This window comes from Mobula hypostoma, chromosome 27 (genome assembly GCF_963921235.1).
Source record: "Mobula hypostoma chromosome 27, sMobHyp1.1, whole genome shotgun sequence".
NCBI classification, from domain to species: Eukaryota; Metazoa; Chordata; class Chondrichthyes; order Myliobatiformes; family Myliobatidae; genus Mobula; species Mobula hypostoma.
Window position 1 is genome coordinate 15,626,290 of NC_086123.1, and position 21,315 is coordinate 15,647,604.

Sequence of the window (21,315 nt, forward strand, 5' to 3'; positions counted from 1 at the left end):
TGTATGGTGGAAGGCATTTGGGACTAAGGTGAGGAGAAATTTCTTCAGAGGGTGAAGACCCTGGGGAGATTTGTACCACAGAAGGCAAATGGAGGTCAAATTGCTGAAAATGTTTAAGAAGGTAAATTGATGGACATAATAGACGTCTGGGGTATGGAAATATTGTGTGTGTATATATAGGGAGAGGGAGAAGTGGGGAGGGAGAGAAAAACACCATGGAACCACTGGACTGATGCCAAAACCCCAAAACTCATCTGCTCTGTTAACGCCCATCGGGGGGGGGGGCGGGGGGAGAAGGGGTCTGGCAAACGTTGCCCATTCTGCCCGGTATGTGATGCTAGACCCACTTGTGTGGTTGGTGCTAAAGTGAACAAAATGCTGAGCAGCAAATGCTGGGCACTGCCAGCGATGGAATAAAGCGACGCGCATGTGGGCATCTGGTTTGGGACACAGTAAGAGAAATCAGTCACCTTTCATTCCTCCAAATGCTGGCGTGAAAGCTGCTCATCCACAACCTGCGAGTCTGCCTAAGTAGAAAATGTATGTATAGCTCATTATGGTACACAGACTACCAAAAAGACCAAGACACCAGAAAACTAATGGGCTTATTGGACCATGTAGCAAATCATTTGAAGGTGTAAAACCTAATTAGAAAACTACAGCCTAAATATGTGGCATCAGCAAATTGGATCTGTATTGCGGACCATGTGTTTTGTTTCCTATAATGCAATATTATTCCTGCACTTTAGTTCTTCCTAGTGCTGGTGCTAGATATACTATTCAAAAGGTTAGTGAGTGTTTGATGTTTATAGAGCAACCTCCAGAATACCTTGAGAAATAACAGATCGGTGTGCAGCCGGGTAGCTGCATCATATCTTTGAAATTGGGGTCATAAGAAAGCGTCGTAGGAGCAAAGCTGTGATTAGCAGAAATCAAATACAATGCAGAAGGTAAGAAAATGCAAACGGCTGTACTTTTTGGCTTTCAGATAATTCAAGCACTTCAGACGAATGAAGAAAGTCAGGAGTTTACTCGCTGCCGCACAGTTATTAATTTGCAAACTCAGTTGCCAAGTAACAAGTTATGTTACGTGATGTAACCTTGTGAAAAATCTCACCAATATCTTACATTTTGAAAATTATTTCTCACTATTAGTCAGGAACATAATTTTTTCTCCAAGTTGAAGTTGGGGTAGAAGATAAAGACCACAGAATTTAATTAAAACAAGTAATCTGAAGGTGGTTTCGGATGGCTTCATGTATCACAGTTAGAATCCTGTCTGTGCCAGATCATAACATTTTGGTAGTGTCCTGACTTGGTACAATATGGACTGATTCGTTACATTTCTACAATCTGAATGCACAACTGTAGTGAAAATTTGTTAATGACAGAGTCAAACCTATCGAATGTTGAACAGGCTCGACAGGGTGGATGTGGAGAGGAAGTTTCCTATGGTGGGAGAGTCTAAGACAAGAGGACACAGCCTCAGAAGAGAGGGATGGAGATGAGGAGAGTGGTGAAGCTGTGGAATTCTTTGCCACAGGTGCCTGCAGAGGCCAAATCATTGGGTATATTTAAGGCAGAGGCTGAGAAGTTCTTGATTAGTTGGGACATGAAGGGATACAGGGAGAAGGCAGGAGACTGGGGCTGAGGGGGAAAATGGATCAGCCATGATGAAATGGCACAGCAGGCTTGATGTCAAATGGCCTAATTCTGCTTCTATAAGTTCTATTTTATGGTCTTAGTATGCTTATACTTAATCTGGACGCTTAATCTAGACTCTCTTTAGGAAATGATCAGGATGTTTGCAACTTGGATAATATTATAGACTGATAAAGTACTCCCTTCATTCAAAACATTACAATATTTTATTTAAAACGTGCACATTATGTGATAAAAATGATAGATATTTGCATATGAGGATCATAGTTCACTTATTGAAACGTTATTCATCTTGCACAACTCTATGACATTATCCTCTAGTAGCTTGCAGATTTTCTGGGGAATTGTCTTGTTCAGTCCCATTGATTTTTATTTAACCTACTTGAAGGGAACTGTTGTGGAAAGTCATTACAGGATGGCTGCTGTCGTAACTCAGGGTTGCTATATTTAGACTTTGCTAGCTAGAAATTGGTTCGCGCATTGCATATTCTTTTTAAGGAAAAATTGGATTCTACTCACAAAATAGACCGCTCTCGCAATCACTTCCAGATGAGGTTGCACCTATCACAAAATTAGACCGGCACTCCCACATCAATGGAAGTTGGAGCTTGCAGCTCTTTGCGATAACCACGATGAACAGTGTCAAAAAGCCTGGAGCACGTGGCTCAGATTTGTTGCTCCTGTCCCTCTGTGAAGAGACAATGAGCTGTCAGTCCATAAACACCACCACCAGCACCATTTTGCTCTCTTATTGCACGACGCATTAAAAAAAATTATTATTGTAACTTACAATATTTTTATATATGTATTGCATTGTTCTGCTACTGCAAATCAACAAATTTCACAACATACACGAGAGAAAATCTCCAGATGCTGGAAATGCAAGTGACACACACAAAATGCTGGCGGAGCTCAACAGGCCAGGCAGCATCTGTGGCGAAGAGTAAACAGTTGTCGTTTCGGGCCAAGACCCTTCGGCAGGACAGGGTCACAGCATACGTCAGTGATTCTGATTCTGATTATTGGGAGCTTGCTTTGACAGCTTTGGAATTCAGGCAGTCAGAGTGTGACGCCGCTAACAGGGAGTATTTTCGCCAGCCACGAGCTGTTGAGGCTTTCACTTCCTGAGTGTCTCAGTCAGTGTTTCTGCTGGCAGTGGCCATTACCTGTGGTATCAGTGTGACAATATCTGGCCACACAGCTGCACCTGCGACCTCGGGCCTGGAGGGGGAAAAATGCACCTGCAGAAACCGTTCAAAGTCCTCAGAGGCTTCACGTCAAACTTGACTTCCTGAGGTTTTCCAAAGCTGAGGTGAAAAGGAAAAATCTGCAGGACGCCTCGTGTGTGGACTGTTCCTTCAATGCTACATTTTGACTCTCAGCCTGCTTATTACGGGATTTCTTTTTTTTACTAGCTGCTGCAGATTTCTGCTGTGCCTCGCAATTTACTGCTCAACAGAGAGGTCACCAAGGTTCTGTATTCATGGGGGATGTAATTTTATCCAAGGTGATCTCAGGAATGACCAGCTGACATCTTCTCCACTGGGATCTGCCAACATTCTTGCTCCTCTCTCTGCAGGCGATCATTATATGCAGACTCCCTTCAGTATCCTGCACCCTTTACGTCAATAAGCCGGCAAAACCCTTTGCTAAACTGTAGCTTGTGGGAAGAATTTGGATGCAATTGTTTTGGGGGGAAAAGTCCTGAGTGAGACTGCACCTCAGGAAACTTTCAGTTGTCAGCACTGACCAAACGGATAGATCCTGGGGGTTGAGTGTTATCCTCTGGCCCCTGAAGCCGTTCAAACCAGTATGATCTTCACCTTGGTCTATCGGCCAGAGAGGTCAAAAGCCAAGCAGATGCCAAGACTGAAGTGTAAAGTGAAGTGGGAGAATCGCTGTCTTGTGCTGCACACTGGACAAGCCGATTATTTGTAAACAATCATTGTCGGAGGAGGAGCAGATGGGATTCCTGGAAGCTGAGGGCCAGGTGGCAGAGCCCAAAGAGCAGCAGAAGAAGGCAGCCTCCAGAGAAATGTTGATGCCCAATATCCACAGCTTTATCTCCCATCTGAGTAAAGGAGGGAAGCACTGTCAGCATAGACTTTAAGGCATTTGCTACACGAGGGATGCTTTTCCTCAGCCTACAAATTCACGTCCCCAAAGCAAGCCAAATGATTTTCTCCACACGTCAATCATTAACCAAAGTCAAAGTAAAATTTGTTATCAAAGTATGTATATGTCACCATAAATACCGGTCAATTAATTTTCTTGCAGACATTTACAGTAAAATAAAGAAATACAATCTAATTTACAAAAAAATGCACAAATAAAGATGGACAAATAACCAAAGTAGAAAAGCAGACAACCCACACAAATAAATAAAAAAAATATGATAACACTAAAATGTCACATCGACTGTTTTTCCATTTCCATCAGTGCTGCCTGGCCTGCGGAGTACCTCTAGCATTTTGTGCGTTTTGCTTTGGATTTACAGCATCGGCAGAATTTCTCGTGTTTATGAGTTGCAAAGAGCCTTTGAAGGTGAGTCTGTAGGCTGTAGAATCAGTTCAGAGTTATGGTGAGTGAAGTTATCCATAATCATGGATAATGGGGTGGTGCAATAAGGACCATAACATCCCCTGTATCCTGCTGGCAGCTACACCTACATAGATTGCAGCTCCTATGTGAATGAGCCTATGCTCCGGTACCTTAAGTGACTTGCCACAATTTTTTCCTTGATAAGTGGTATCTTACTAAAAGTACACAGTACGTCATAAAAGAAAAAAAAATCCTGTGAGGCCCACAACTCTACTTGTTTAACCTCCGGGGTATTAATTCCACTGATATCCCTGGTGAGGTCATTGAATTCCTTTGCCCTTGCTCCTGTTGTGTTGGAATTCCCACTCCTCCTGGGGAAATTATTATAGCCGCCTCATGCTAGGGTTTTGTGTCAGGTCTGTTGTACCTTCTGTTTCAATGACCCAGCTTTCTTACCACACCATCCCAACCCCCCCCAAAACAAAACAAAACACAAGCACGTAATGTAACTTGTCACATATTACGGTTTCCCAAACTTGCATGTCCCTTTGAGTGAGTGTGGGAACTCTCTCCCCTTCCCATCGGGAGAAAGGAAAGTTTTGGGCAGCCAAAAAGAATATGGGTTAAGAGCTATAATCCTTTGAATGTAGAACAATATAATATTTAATGTGGCAACCGGAGTTGCACAAAATAGTCCAAATATGGCCTGAATAAAGTTTCATACATCTATACCATAGATTCCTGACTTTTATACTTAATTTCCCAACTGATGAAGACAAGCATGTAGTTTGCCTTCTTTATCACTCTGTCAGTTTTCCCAAATAAAACTGCGGAGGTGTTTTATGTTTTGATAAAGCCAACTCATTACTGAGCGCCAAAAAACTGAACTCAAAGCGTACTAAACACCCGTCACGTAATTACGTCATCATGTCAGACCAGCCTCATATAGTGAAACCCCAACTCAATGTTAGAGATTGTGAATTATGTACATTTCCACCAATTATGTTACCCTACAACCCTATCTACTTGTGAAGTCACTTCCAGGGAGCTTTAGACAGGCTTCTAACAATCAACGCTCTTAGGGTCCTGTCATTTACTGTCTATTTCCTTGTTGTATTTGACAAAGACCTATCTCAGGGTTGTACTCTGTATACACACTTTGAAAATAAATGTAATTTGAACCTTTGACCGCCCAAAATGCAATTTCTCACACTGAATTACACCTGCCTTTTTTTTCCAGCCCAATATCCACCAGATCTACAGCCTGCCATATATTTTGACAGCCTTCCCTGCGACCCACAGCTCCATCACTCTTGTGTTGTCTTTTAACTTGCTAATCAGACCACCAGCACTTCCACCCTTTCTAATCGTTGCACAGTCAGTGTCAGAAACTGCACTAGACTCAGTGAGATTTATTTGGAAATCTCACAGTTCCCACCCAAGTGCTTCTTTCTGGTTTTAAGCCTCACTAAGGCTTTTGAAATTTGTAATTAGACCAAGTTCACTTTTACATTTTTCCTATGGGATACCCAATTTGGCACGTAGTTTACACACACACACGCACACACACACACACACACACACACACACACACACCGCACACACACCACACACACACCACACACACACGCACACACACGCACGCACACACACCACACACACGCACACACACACACACACACACCAAAACCATGTGGAAGGCATTTTCAAGGCTTGTATGTTTATGTAACACCTAGAAACTGTCCTTGTTTCTAAACGTGCACATTTTCAACTTGATTTTTCTGCATAGACATCAACCAGAGTGATTTGTTTCTTCCATTTGAACTGCGGGAAGGTTCAAATCAGTCAGTCTGCTCATTTCGCGAAGCATACCTTCTGCACAAATTATGCAGTTTCATCTGCCAAGTGAAGAGATAATCACCAAGTTTTCCATTCACGTATTCACATTTTTGGCATCAGTTTTTCAGGTTGAAAATGTAACACGAAATTACGTATTTAATCAAAGATATATTTAAGTAATTCCAATATAACAAAGTGAAACCAACTAATCTGAGAGAAATTTATACATGTAAGGATATCAAGCAGCATCATATTCGATTTTCAGCATCTGTTAGCTACTTGGCTGCTCAGAATGTCTTTACACACTTAACAATGTCGGCAGAGGTGTTCTATTTCACACCACACTGTAATCTAAATATGGTTTCACATCAGATATTACAATCACTGCATCAAAAATGGTTACAGACTGGTATGCAGCTTTAAAGAGACACCAGGGACTTGTCTGGTATTAAATAGCAAATGCCCCTGGATTTTTTGAAGTTAGTGGTTCCTAATACATCAAAAATATGGCACATGGTGAACTTCTTCACAAGGTTTGCACATTACATAGAAAAATACAGTATAATGTCTTCAGTGATAATACCAGCATTGATATTTCTATTCACAAACACGAGGAAATCCTGCAGATGCTGGAAATTCAAGCAACACACATCAAAGTTGCTGGTGAACGCAGCAGGCCAGGCAGCATCTCTAGGAAGAGGTACAGTTGACATTTCGGGCCGAGACCCTTCGTCAGGACTAACTGAAAGAAGAGCTAGTAAGAGATTTGAAAGTGGAAGGGGGAGGGGGAGATCCAAAATGATAGGAGAGGACAGGAGGGGGAGGGATGGAGCCAAGAGTTGGACAGGTGATTGGCAAAAGGGATATGAGAGGATCATGGGTCAGGAGGCCCAGGGAGAAAGGGGGAGGGGGGGAAAAAGCCAGAGGATGGGCAAGGGGTATAGTGAGAGGGACAGAGGGAGAAAAGGAGAGAGAGAAAAAGAATGTGTGTATATAAATAAATAACGGATGGGGTACAAGGGGGAGGTGGGGCATTAGCAGAAGTTAGAGAAGTCGATGTTCATGCCATCAGGTTGGAGGCTACCCAGACGGAATATAAGGTGTTGTTTCTATTGTTTCATTGGACTATTAAGTGTCAACAAAAGAAATGAGTCTCAATACAGACATTGGTTTGGTCGTTTGACCAATGGGACCGTCAATTCAATTTTATAAATGAACATTAAAGAAACAAGCCAAACCATGCTCTAAAAGCTAAATACTTCAGATGCTGCAGTTCAGACAGTATTTGTTGACAAAACAGAACAAACCTGGCACATTTCTCTATTCCCCACTCTGACTTTTTCCTCTTCTTTCCTGCCTATTACCACCCTTGAGTCCCCTCCTCCCTGCCTTTTGTCAATTGTCCACTCTCCTCTCCTGTCAGATTCCTTTCTCTCCAGCCCTTGATCTTTCCCACCCACCTGGCTTCACCTATCACCTTCCAGCCAGCTAGCCACCTTCCCCTCCCCTCCCCTCCTTTTTATTCTGCCGTCTTCCCCCTTCCTTCTCAGTCCTGATGAAGGGTCCCGGCCCGAAACGTCGACTGCTTATTCATTTCCATAGATGCTGCCTGACCTCTGAAGTCCTGCAGCATTTTGTATGTGTTAACCTGGCAAGTTAACTCTTCACCCCATAGGAAACTTGTAAATATTTCCTGTATTTTGTGTTTCATTCGGGTAAAACCTTTTTTTTTTGGTGTTGAGTTTTTTGCCTGTCAGCTGCAAAACTGGTGTACAGGTTCAACACAATGAACTTCATAGCTAGTACTTTAATTGTGATTATTCTCATAATATTATGCTTACTTTATCATTTTTAAATTCTAGATTAAGCAATTGGTTTTGATTTGATGTGTCTCTAATTGGATTCCCACTCATTCTCAAAGAAAATCTGCTGTGTCCATTGTGAATGGAAAACAGTACAAAGCCCTCCATTAGCTGGGGTTGACTGTGTAATTGCTGTCTACATCAGGGCTGCCCAACCTTTTTGGCACCGCGGACTGGTTTAATATTGACAATATTCTCGCGGACCGGCTGACCCAGGGGTGGGGGGGGTGGTGTTCAAGTAGGGTTAAACTTACCTCAACATGTCTTTTACAGTTAGGGTTGCCAACTTTCTCATTCCCAAATATGGGACAAAAGTAGCAGTCAAATCCCGGGACACTTTACCCCAGGAAAGACCACCATGACCATGAAGCCTTGCGCAGGCGCCTGTGTGTGCATGCATGACGTGTGCATGCGCGTACGTGCCAATTTTTCCCCACAAATCGGTTTTGCCTTCATCTTCCCGACTACACTGTACCTACATTATTTCTACTTTATATAGGCTGTGTATTTATCATATCATTCCTGCTTTTACTATATGTTAGCGTTATTTATTTTCGGTTTCATGTGTTATTTGGTATGATTTGTTAGGTTATTTTTTAGGTCTGGGAACGCTCAAAAATTTTTCCCATATAAATTAATGGTAATTGCTTCTTCGCTTCAAGCCATTTCGACACAAAAGGTTTCATAGGAATGCTGTACCTTCGTGGGGGAAATATGGGACAAGTGCGGTCCCGTTAGGGACAAACGAATTTAGCCCAATATACGGGACGTCCCGGCAAATCAGGGACAGTTGGCAACCCTATGTTCAAGATCAACAGTGCGTGACAGGGAATGAGGAAAGGTGCAGCTGACTCATATCGTTTCCTCGCGGCCCGGTAGCACATGTTTTGCGGCCCGGTCGTTGGGGACCACTGGTCTACATAACACACAAGCCAAGGCAGCACAATATGGAGAGCAAGCTGTTGCCCATGCAGAAGGCTCCCCTCTCTATGTAGCTGATGAATCCAAAGGAACGGTAGAGACTGAAACAGTTTGGCACCAGCAGCATCACGGGAGTTGCCAGTCAGTGACGAACTCAGCATAGGACTGTCTGAGAGCCTCCAGCTCTGAAGTTTTCCTCAGGGTTTACTCCCGAAGCCTTCCCTGTGAGCGGGTAGAGACACAAGTCAGCCGCCTTAGGTCAGTTTGAGATCAGATTTTTCCTTCTCCTCGATGAGCTGTTAACCACGGCCGACGAGCCCCCTTTGCCTGAAGCGACTGGTTTTAAGGTGCCAGTGATCTTCCTTTCCCCCTTCTGATAATAGGAACAGTTCCACCGGGCTTAGTAGCTAAGCCACATGTGAAGGCCAGGGGCTGGACTTGGTTGTCAGAGGCTACTTGAGATGCACACCATTGGGAGCCTTTAATAGGTAGTGGGAGCATACCTGTTATCCTTAGCTATCACAGCCTTAAGGAACCAAAAACAGTACCTATTCATCAGCATCAAGGAAGCAACAATAAACAGTTTGTGTATATATAAGCACATCAAACATTTTTATTCAGGAAAATGTTGGAAGTATTTCTTAAGATACATTTTGCATAAAACTTGAAACTACATCACTGATATTTCCTGTCAAGTTGTTTGTGACAACACATAGAGGAAGACGCCTCTTATCTCTGTGAAAGGTGGCACATTCATAATAAATTCAGTAAACAAATCATTAGGAGTGAGGTTGATGGCAGATTTCTAACAGTGTATCATCTGTAATTTGTTGGCTGCTCGGTTCTTATTAGAGTAATGGTTTCTTTTGAACTGACAACATATTGTCTCCAATAGTTTCTTCTACAGTTGTACAACTTTTCACCTACTTTGTAAAATGTTAATCACTAGAGAAAGGGCTATTAATAAATATAAATAAGCTAGAGCTTGAAAGTACACTGGTGACCAACTTCTTTGCAGTTGTAATCAATAACTAACGTGAGGGATTTTTTTGGACTAATTGTTTATTCCTTCAGATCAGGGTTTCTCAATCTTTTTTATGCCATTAACCAGGGGGTCTGCGGACCCCAGGCTGAAAACCACTAAGGAGCACCAGGCCATTGTCTCCCACACCATCACCAACTTTATCCGCTCAGGGGATCTCCCATCCACTGTTACCAACCTTATAGTTCCCACACCTCACACTTCCCGTTTCTACTTCCTATCCAAGATCCACAAACCTGCCTGTCCTGGCAGACCCATTGTCTCAGCTTGCTCCTGCCCCACCGAACTTGTTTCTGCATACCTTGACACGGTTTTATCCCCCCTTGTTCAATCCCTTCCGACCTATGTTCGTGATACTTCTCATGCTCTTAAACTTTTCGATGATTTTAAGTTCCCTGGCCCCCACCGCTTTATTTTCACCATGGATGTCCAGTTCCTATATACGTCCATCCCCCATCAGGAAGGTCTCAAAGCTCTCCGCTTCTTTTTGGATTCAGACCTAATCAGTTCCCCTCTACCACCACTCTGCTCCGTCTAGCGGAATTAGTCCTTACTCTTAATAATTTCTCCTTTGGCTCTTCCCACTTCCTCCAAACTAAAAGTGTAGCTATGAGCACCCGTATGGGTCCTAACTATGCCTGCCTTTTTGTTGGCTTTGTGGAACAATCTATGTTCCGTACCTATTCTGGTATCTGTCCCCCACTTTTCCTTCGCTACATCGACGACTGCATTGGCGCTGCTTCCTGCACGCCTGCTGAGCTCGTTGACTTTATTAACTTTGCCTCCAACTTTCACCCTGCCCTCAAGTTTACCTGGTCCATTTCCAACACCTCCCTCCCCTTTCTAGATCTTTCTGTCTCTGTCTCTGGAGACAGCTCATCCACTGATGTCTACTATAAGCCTACTGACTCTCACAGCTATCTGGACTATTCCTCTTCTCACCCTGTCTCTTGAAAAAATGCCATCCCCTTCTCGCAATTCCTCCGTCTCCACCGCATCTGCTCTCAGGATGAAGCTTTTTATTCCAGGACGAGGGAGATGTCCTCCTTTTTTAAAGAAAGGGGCTTCCCTTCTTCCACCATCAACTCTGCTCTCAAACGCATCTCCCCCATTTCACGCACATCTGCTCTCACTCCATCCTTCCGCCACCCCACTAGGAATAGGGTTCCCCTGGTCCTCACCTACCACCCCACCAGCCTCCGGGTCCAACATATTATTCTCCGTAACTTCTGCCACCTCCAATGGGATCCCACCACTAAGCACATCTTTCCCTCCCCCCACCTCTGCTTTCCGCAGGGATCGCTCCCTACACAGCTCCCTTGTCCATTCGTCCCCCCCATCCCTCCCCACTGATCTCCCTCCTGGCACTTATCCTTGTAAGCGGAACAAGTGCTACACATGCCCTTACACTTCCTCCCTTACCACCATTCAGGGCCCCAGATAGTCCTTCCAGGTGAGGCGACACTTCACCTGTGAGTCAGATGGGGTGATATACTGTGTCCGGTGCTCCCGATGTGGCCTTCTATACATTGGCGAGACCCGACGCAGACTGGGAGACCGCTTTGCTGAACACCTACGCTCTGTCCGCCAGAGAAAGCAGAATCTCCCAGTGGCCACACATTTTAATTCCACATCCCATTCCCATTTTGACATGCCTATCCACGGCCTCCTCTACTGTAAAGATGAAGCCACATTCAGGTTGGAGGAACAACACCTTATATTCTGTCTGGGTAGCCTCCAACCTGATGGCATGAACATTGACTTCTCTAACTTCCGCTAATGCCCCACCTCCCCCCATACCCCATCCGTTATTTATTTATATACACACATTCTTTCTCTCACTCTCCTTTTTCTCCCTCTGTCCCTTGGACTATACCCCTTGCCCATCCTCTGGGTTCCCTCCCCCCCTTGTCTTTCTCCCTGGGTCTCCTGTCCCATGATCCTCTCATATCCCCTTTGCCAATCACCTGTCCAGCTCTTGGCTCCATCCCTTCCCCTCCTGTCTTCTCCTATCATTTTGGATCTCCCCCTCCCCCTCCCACTTTCAAATCTCTTACTAACTTTTCCTTCAGTTAGTCCTGACGAAGGGTCTCGGCCTGAAACGTCGACTGTACCTCTTCCTAGAGATGCTGCCTGGCCTGTTGCGTTCACCAGCAACTTTGACGTGTGTTGTCTGTAGAGCCACTACCGTTTAAATTCAAGACTATTCTCTATTCTGCACTATTTGTGGAATATGGTGGCATTGTGACAAGGTTGAAATCTATTCAATTTAATTATAACTAATTGTTCAAATAACTTTTAAAAAAAGCTAAAATAATTTATTTAATGGGAATATCATCTCATGTTGTGAACAAAAAGGGACATTACTTTAAAAACACACACACTTGTTTAGTTGAAAGTTCTGGGAATCTCTATGCACATTGAGCACTGAATCTGCTATCGACTCTTAAGGGCTTGCATTTAATCTTCAGCACATGATTGATTGCTCATGCCTGCTAGAATGCCAGGGGAGGGGCAGTATACTGTACTCATTCACCATAAAATAACCAGCGCATGAATATTAATGTTTCATTTATCTCCCCTTTACAGGGGTACTTCAGTAGCATTATACTTAAGTGTTCCAACTATTAGTTTCTAGATTAGTTTGCAGCAGAGAGCTTTACATTTAGCAAACACTCTGGAACTTGGATGAAGAAAATCATTTTCAATCGGACTGACACAATATACTTCGGGGCTGTGTCTTTGCGTGACTCGTATGTAACCTTCAAACCTACCCTATATGGTTGACTTGTGAATATCCTGGCAAGCCATTACCTGTACATTAACCATGATTTTGCACCAGGGAAAGAACTCATGGAGTCAGAGGGAGAATCTGCAGAGAAACGGGACCTCCGATTGGTGAGATCCATATCAACCATCCAACATCGATTTAGATACCATTTTGTCTTCTCACATTCCTACCGACTCTGCCTCAGCCTCATCCACACACAAGAGGCAATTCACAGCAGCTAATTAACCTACCAGCGCACACATCTTTGTGACGTGGGAGGACACTGGAGCACCCAAAGGACACTTGTGTGAACTCCGGTGGTCACGATTGAACCCGGTTCACTGAAAAATGGAGGCAGCAGCTCTTGCAGCACCTGTGCCGCCCAGCAGAACTGCAGAACGTCAAGAAGACAGCAGCTTCTTCCTAAGCAAAATTAGGTCCTGAAAATGAAAGTTAAAAAACTTCGAGAAATTGGTTTTGAAAATTCATATACAAAATATTCATCATTCTCATTTCAGCAACTATCTACAAAATCTCGTTCCAGAACTGGAAAAAGAATCACTTTTTAACAGGAGAGATCTTGTGGTTTGTGAACATGGTTGTTGTAAGCAACTAAGAAGCAGCTGAAGAACCCTAGGGATCTTGGCCTTTATCAAAGGAGCAAGGAAGTCATGATGGACCTTTAATAAAATGACTCCGGCTGTAACTGGAGTATTGTACGGAATTCTGGGTGCATCTCTTACAGGAAGATGTGAAGATTTGGTGGAAAATGCAGAAAAGATTTACTCAAATGATCCCGGGGATGAGGGGTTTCAGTTTATGGATGTACAGTATTGGAGACGACAGTTGTTGCTTTCCATAGAACAGAGTGTTTTATGGGAAGATCTGATACTGGTATTAGAGAGGAACTGTTCCCGGTCGTCAAGAACAAGGCTGATTTAGTATGAAAGTCAGTGGCAAAAGAATTAAAGGAGGCATGAGGATTTTATTTCACACAGTGTGTGGTTAGGGTTGGAATACATAAGAGAAGTGGAAACAGATTTGACTACACCGGTTAAAAAGGGAGCTAGACTAATACCTAATGGGAAGGAATCTGCAGGCTGGGCAGAGGGAGAGGGATAAGTAGACCAATGAAACTATACTTCCATACAGCTGGTACAGGAATCTGGGCTGAATGGCTTCTTTCAACATTGTAACCATTCTGTGATTCTGAAGCATAGCATAAAGGACGAAACATGGGATTACTGTGATAGATCCACTCGTGATTTAGGTATTTCGTTAGTTAGGAAGTTTATATTCAGTGTGAATATAACTTGAAAACTTTTCTACAGATGCACTGTGGAGAGCATTATAACTGTCTGTATTACTGTCTGGTATGGGGGTGGGGTGGAGCTACTGCACAGGATCAAAGTAAACTGCAGAGAGTAGTAAAATTAGTCAGCTCCATCATGGGTACTAGCCTCCGTAGTATCCAAGAATCTCTGAAGGGTCGCTTCCATCATCAAGGACCCCCACCAGCCAGGACATGTCCTCTTCTCATTGTTACCCTCAGGAAGGAGGTACAAAAGCCTGAAGACACACACTCAGAGATTCAGGAACATATTCTTCCCCTCTGTCATCTGATTTCTCAATGGACATCGAATCCATGAATACCACATTACTACTTTTTAAATTTCTGTTTTTGCATTACTTACCTTAATTTAACTATTTAATATGTATATTTATCTATATATACGTGATGTAATTCATTTTTTTTCTACATTTCTCATGTATTGCATTGTACTGCTGCCACAAAGTTAAAAAACTTCGCGACATGTGCCGGACATGTTAAAACTGATTGCGATTCTGATATCGGAAAAGTTTGTGCTGGAAAATAGTAGTGAACTGTTGAAAATAATGTTTCTTTAAATTTTCATGCACAAAAACTTAAGAAATATATGAAATAAAAATCAATCTATTTGGAAGAACATAACCTTGCAAATATGGTCGAGTACATGACTTTTTGAAAGATGGGGTAACATCCCAAAGATTTCATATACTGGCTGCAGCCTTGGCAAGGATTCTTGGTACAAGTCTATAAACAAATGTGACTTAGCAGTGGATTAGCAAGGGTCAGTGACTGATTACAACCAATAAAGCTGGAAATAGGCTTTGGATGTATTTGGCAATTTGACAGAAGCCCAACAATGAAACAATCTTCAATGTGTTGGGCAGCATATGATTGACTGAAGTTACAGTAACAAATGTCTTTGATCACTCATACTGGACAGCTGCTGGCTGTTCTCACACCTAAATGTTTGATTTCATGATGGAAGCACATGTGCAGAGTTGAGTATAACTGGTTTCAAATGTTCTTGTACCAGCTAACACCAACAACCAAAGAGAAATGTAACCATACCACTACCCCTCCACCTCAATCAATCTACCAGTTTCTAGTATATTGTTAAAAGTGTGACTGCCTGGTCACTTGCCGTAAAGTGATTACAGTTCTATTAAAAGACTTACTCGGTCTGAGTGATCTACTGGGAATGCATTTAATTTTCCTAATCGCACCTGTAAACCTGCAGTAAAATTCTTTGGCAGTGTTGAAATGATTATCCTCAGAGGAGAAATTGTACCCATCAGTTTAGAGGTAAGTATGTATTCACATTTCCTGGATGTATAAATGGGAGAGAGAATCCTAGTCTGCAACTGAAAAAGATCTATAGACTGACATAGTCAAATTCTGCTTCATGCATATTTCAGTTTCATGAGCCTTGGAGGCTAAACCCAGAAGAAGTGAACTTCAGAAATGTAATATTCATGCAGATTCACTGTTGCTTAATTATTCAGTGTCATATCTCCCGTTATTAAAGTTTTGGCATCTATCGTTTTAGAACTGTCACTTGGAACAATCTTTAACAAAATGCAACTATAACAACACAGTCCAATATGTTTGCAGATTAATAGTAGAACTGTAAATATGTCAGGGCTTTATGATGCAAACCATATGATACAGGTATGAATAAATCTTGGGTTTTGGCCCAAAACGTCGACTGCTTATTTATCTCCATTGATGCTGCCTAACCTGCTGAGTTCCTCCAGCATTTTGTGTGTGTTGCTCTGGATTTCCAGCATTTGCATAATTTCTTCTGTCTATGATACAGATATTTATTGAACAGTCTAAAAAGCGAAGGTTTACAGAAAAGACAGTAACCTTTTCAGTTGGGCTGTTATCTCCTATTAAAAGATTTCAAAGTGATTTCATCGGGTTGATGGAATGGACAAATTGGTGATTGGTGAGACGTAAGCTGACAAAAGTGAGGTGTGCTCCGGCAGGGGGCTGATGTGGTGTGACCTCCAGGCTGGAGTTGGTGCTGTTTCCCCCAGTGTTCGCTTGGTGGGAGACGTACTCTGTTCTTCTCGACTGTGGATTGATGGCACGGGGTTTGGTCTTTTATTGTGTGATTGCTATCTTCTTTCCAATACTTTTATTATTAATTTTACATAAAAGAATGTACGGAGTACAAGAAAAAATATATCAATACATTATACTAAATTGTACATAAAGACTCCTTACCCTATATTCATACAGATTAATTAATTTGTAACATTGAAATATAGTAATTTTATTCTATAAAAAAATCTAACCCACTACCAAAACTGAAGCTGATTACTAAAGAAAAAAAGGAAAAAAAAAGTATTTGTCATCATCTGTGCTTTAACAGCAAATCAAAGGTTTTGAAAATAATTCAGAAAAGGTCCCCACGATGTTTGAAAGTCCTGGCTAGATTCAGAGATTGAACATCGAATGTTCTCTAAATTTAAACATGACATCACATCACGTAACCGTTGGGCATGAATAGGAGGGGCCACATCTTTCCATTTGAGCAAGAGCGTCCTTCTGGCCATAGGGACCTAAAAGCCAAGATGTGCAAATCAGATGACTCCAAAATAATATCCTTTCCTCCAACAATACTAAATAAAGCAGTCAAAGGATTAGGCTTAAAGTTTACTTTGAAAGTATCGAGGAAGTTTGAAATACTTCTTTCCAATATTTTCCAAGACTCGGACATGTCCAAAACATATGAATGAGTGAATCTTCTCCATTATTACATTTATCACAATATGGAAATATATCTAAATCAAAACAAGACAACTTATCTTTGGTCACATGGGCCTTATGGACCACTTTAAAATGTAGTGGAGAGTGGCGGGCACATAACGTTGAAGTGTTAACCAATTTAAAAATTTGATTCCAAGTTTCCTCAGAAATTGAAGTCTGTAAATCTTGTTCCCAAAGATTTTTAATTTTCTCTGAAGGAACACTTCTCATTCCCAACAGCATATTATAAATATTAGATATAGATCCATTATAAAAAGTTTTCAAATTAAAAATTACATCCAGTAGATTCTTATCAGGACTTTTAGGAAATGTACTTATTTGAGACCGTAAAAAATGTCTTATTTGTAGGTATCAAAAAAATGAGTTTTGGGTAAACTATATTTAGTTGACAGTTGTTCAAGTGAAAAGAGACTTCCCTCTACAAACAAGTCCTGAAAGCATTTAATACCTAATCTAGCAACACACATCAAAGTTGCTGGTGAACACAGCAGGTCAGGAAGCATCTCTAGGAAGAGGTACAGTCGACATTTCAGGCTGGGTCCCTTGGTCAGGACACCTAATCTATCCCATTCTTTAAATGCCACAACAATCATAGAGGGTTTCAAAAAACAATTAGAAAAAATGGGACTTGAAAGAGAAAATTTCAATAAGCCAAAGCATTTTCGGAACTGTATCCAAATTCTCATAGAGTGTTTAACTACCAGATTATCAGTTAACTAACTCAGAGACAAAGGAAGTTAGGATCCAAGAAGAGAAATAATAGAAAATTTATTAACAGAGTTAGCTTCTAAAAAAGACCCATATCGGGCAATCCTCATGATTAATGTAATATAACCAAAATGTAAGATTTCTTATATTAACTGCCCAATAATAAAATCTAAAGTTCGGTAAGGCTAATCCTCCATTCTTTTTATCTTTCTGAAGATGAATTTTATTTAATCTAGAATGCTTATTCTTCCATATATAAGAAGATATATTAGAGTCAAGAGAATCAGAGAAAGAGTTAGGAATAAAAACAGGCAATGCTTGAAGAACATATATAAATTTAGGTAATATATTCATTTTAATAGAGTTAATTCGGCCAATCAGTGATAACGAAAGAGGCGACCAATTTGATAGTATCCTTTTTACGTGATTCAGTAGGGTAAGAAAATTTTCTTTAAATAGACGCTTATAGTTTTTAGTAATCGTTACACCTAAGTAGGTAAATTGGTTTCTTACAATTTTAAAAGGAAGGTTAGAATTTGTTGGTATCAAATTATTCAAAAGGAAAAGTTCACTTTTAAATAGGTTTAATTTATAACCTGAGAACTGGCTAAAACAGGAGAGTAAAGAAAGCACATGGGGTAACGAAGTTTCAACATTAGAAATAAATAGCAGCAGATCATCAACGTACAGCGAGACTTTATGAATAGTGTCTCTCCTTAAAATACCGGTGATAGCATTAGACTCTCAAAAGGCAATGACTAAAGGTCTAAGGCCAGATCAAAAAACAAAGGGCTCAATGGACAGCCTTGCCTAGCACCATATTGAAGCTTAAATGGTTTGGAATTATGAGAATTAGTGATAACCCTGGTGGAAGGAGCTAAATAAAGTAATCTAATCCATTGAATGAAAACAGGTCCAAAATTGAATTTTTCAAAAATTTTAAATAAATAATTCCATTCAACTCTGTCGAAATCTTTCTCAGCATCTGGAGATACCACACATTCCGATACCATGTTAGAAGGAGAATAAATAACATTTAATAACTGACGAATATTAAAGCGAGAATACAGATTTTTGATAAATCCAGTTTGGTTATCGGAAATGACAAATGGTAAAATATTTTCAATCCTATGGGTCAAAACTTTAGATAGGATCTTGGTATCAATATTAAGTAAAGAAATTGATCTATAAGAAGAGCATTCAGTTGGATCCTTATTCTTTTTAAGGATAAGCGAAATGGAAGCCTCATAAAAAGATTGAGGGAGTCTGCCCAACTTGAGTGAATCTGAAAAAACTGAACATAAATGAGGTATAAGCAGTGAGGAAAAGGTCTTGTAAAACTCTCCAGAAAATCCATCTGGACCTGGAGCTTTCCTCAAACGTAATGAACCCACAGCCTCAACAATTTCCTCAAAAGAAATAGGTTGTTCCAACAACTTTCAGTTGTCGGCAGAAATTGTAAGAATGTTTAGTTGGACTGAAAGATTCAGAACTATAGAGTTTAGAATAAAAGTATCATTTATTTCTAAATAATCAGTTGTCCTATCACCATTAGCTTTGCATATTTCTTTAATCTGCTGTATAGCTATAAAGGTTTTAATTTGATCAGCCAACAATTTACTTGTTTTATCTCTATGAATATAAAATTGACTTTTATCTTTTAGGAGTTGGGTTTCAATTGGATAAGTTAAAAGGAGATCATATTTAGTTTTAGTTTCAACACATCTTTTATATAAGGCAGATTATGGAACCAAGGCATACTCTTGGTCAAATTGTTTCAGCTGATTAGCTAAATCACTTCTCTCTCTATTAGCTTTTTTCTTAATACTTGCAGTATAAGAAATAATTTGTCCTCTTATATACACCTTAAAGGCATCCCATCTGCTAAGACTAGAAGTCTCCTCTAACATATTCTCTTAAAAAAAGAGTAATTTGTCTCTCCATAAACTTTAAAAAATCTTTGTCAGATAACAAAGTTAAATTAAATCGCCAAAACCTATTTGTTTGAAGAAGACCAGGGAGATTTAAAGATAGGAGCACAGGAGCATGTTCTGAGACAGATCTCTCTATATATTCACAGGATTGAACTGATGGAATCATTTGGCTATCAATAAAAAATAATCAATCCTGGAATATGTATGATGGACATGAGAGAAAAACGAATATTCCTTGTCTACTGGATGAAAAAAATGCCAAGCATCAACAATACCACATTTCATTAAAAAAGATTTAATAAACACAACTGATTTATTTGGTATCATTAGTTTCGACGATGAATGATCTAAAGCTGGATCTAAGCAACAATTAAAGTCTCCACCCATCAACAATGAGTACAGATTAGATCTGGCAAAAATGAAAAAAAAAACGCTCAAAGAAACCTGGGTCATCTATATTCGGAGCATACACATTGGCAATACCATTAGTTTATTATTTAGTTTCCCTGATACTATAACAAAATGCCCATTAGTATCAGAGATTACTTTATGTTGAACAAAGGGAACTTTATTATCTACAAGGATTGAAAACCCTCTGGCTTTGGCCTGAAATGAGGAATGGAAATGAGATTCTCTCCATCGATTAAAAAGGTGTGAATTGTCACACTTACGTACATGAGGTTTCTTGAAGAAAAGCAAATGGTTCCTTAAGTTTTTTTTAATATAGGCAAAAATCTTATTTCTTTTCAGGGGGTGATTTAGCCCTTTCATGTTAAAACTAAATAAATTACTACTTTGATCCATTTTAAAACTGTTTATAAGGAAGGTTAAAGTAGCAATCAGAGAAATGTATATTAAACCCAAATAATAAACCTTAAGATATATTAGCTAAGCAACAGAATTGACTAGATTCCCAAATCAGCTTCAAGAAAAAAGAACTCCCCATACCTCTTCCTCCTCCCAAGAGAGAAAATCAAAGAACAACCGCTATCTACCCCCACTGAAAACATCCCCTTAGAAAGCCTATTGGAACCACTCCAAAGAATTCAAGGTTATTTACTGTTCCAACAAAGACTAAATAATATACAGTAAGAAAACAAGCTTAGACAGGTTTATCAAACAGAAAGAGCAATTATTCATACTGGAAAATATTAAACAGTCATTTTTAAAATATATAGTATTTCTGTTTTTGCAAGATTTTTAATCTACTTAATATATGTATACAGTCATTTTTTTGCACCTGCTCCTTCATATAAAACCATTTAAATGATCCGTCTTCCATTATGATTCTCAGTTGAGCTGGAAAACAAAGAGAAGGCATAAAATTTTAGCTGTATAGCTCTGCCATAACTTTTTTAAACTTAACACGTTCGGCCATAACTTTTGATGAAAAATCTTCAACAATACGAATCTTCTGACCTTGGTAGTCAATCATACCTTTTCCAAGAGCATCATGAATCAGACGGTCCTTTATTTGAAATACATGGAAACATATAATGACTGATCTTGGTTTTGATTTTGAAGTTGATCCGTAGATAGGCGATCTGTGAGCAAGATCAATCAAAGGCAGAGAATTTATAATATCAGGGAATAATTCCGTCAAAAGGTTTGCAAAGAATTCTTTAGAATTATCTCCTTCTGTTTGCTCTTCAAGTCCCAAGATTCGTAAATTGTTTCTCCTGCTTCTGTTTTTCAAGTCAATAATCTTCTGTCTCAGTACTTCATTGGACTTAGATTGTTTTTCATACAGCTTTTGCAAATCATCCATTCTTTCGTCCAGTATAGTAATAATCTCTTCATGTTCCTTTATCTTCTTATCATGCTTGGTTAGAGTTGCTTGAATATTGTCTAATTTTGTACCTATTTGTTTAATTTCAGTGCTGATTTGTTGCAAATCAGCCGACGTTGCTTTTCTGAACTGTTGAAACTCC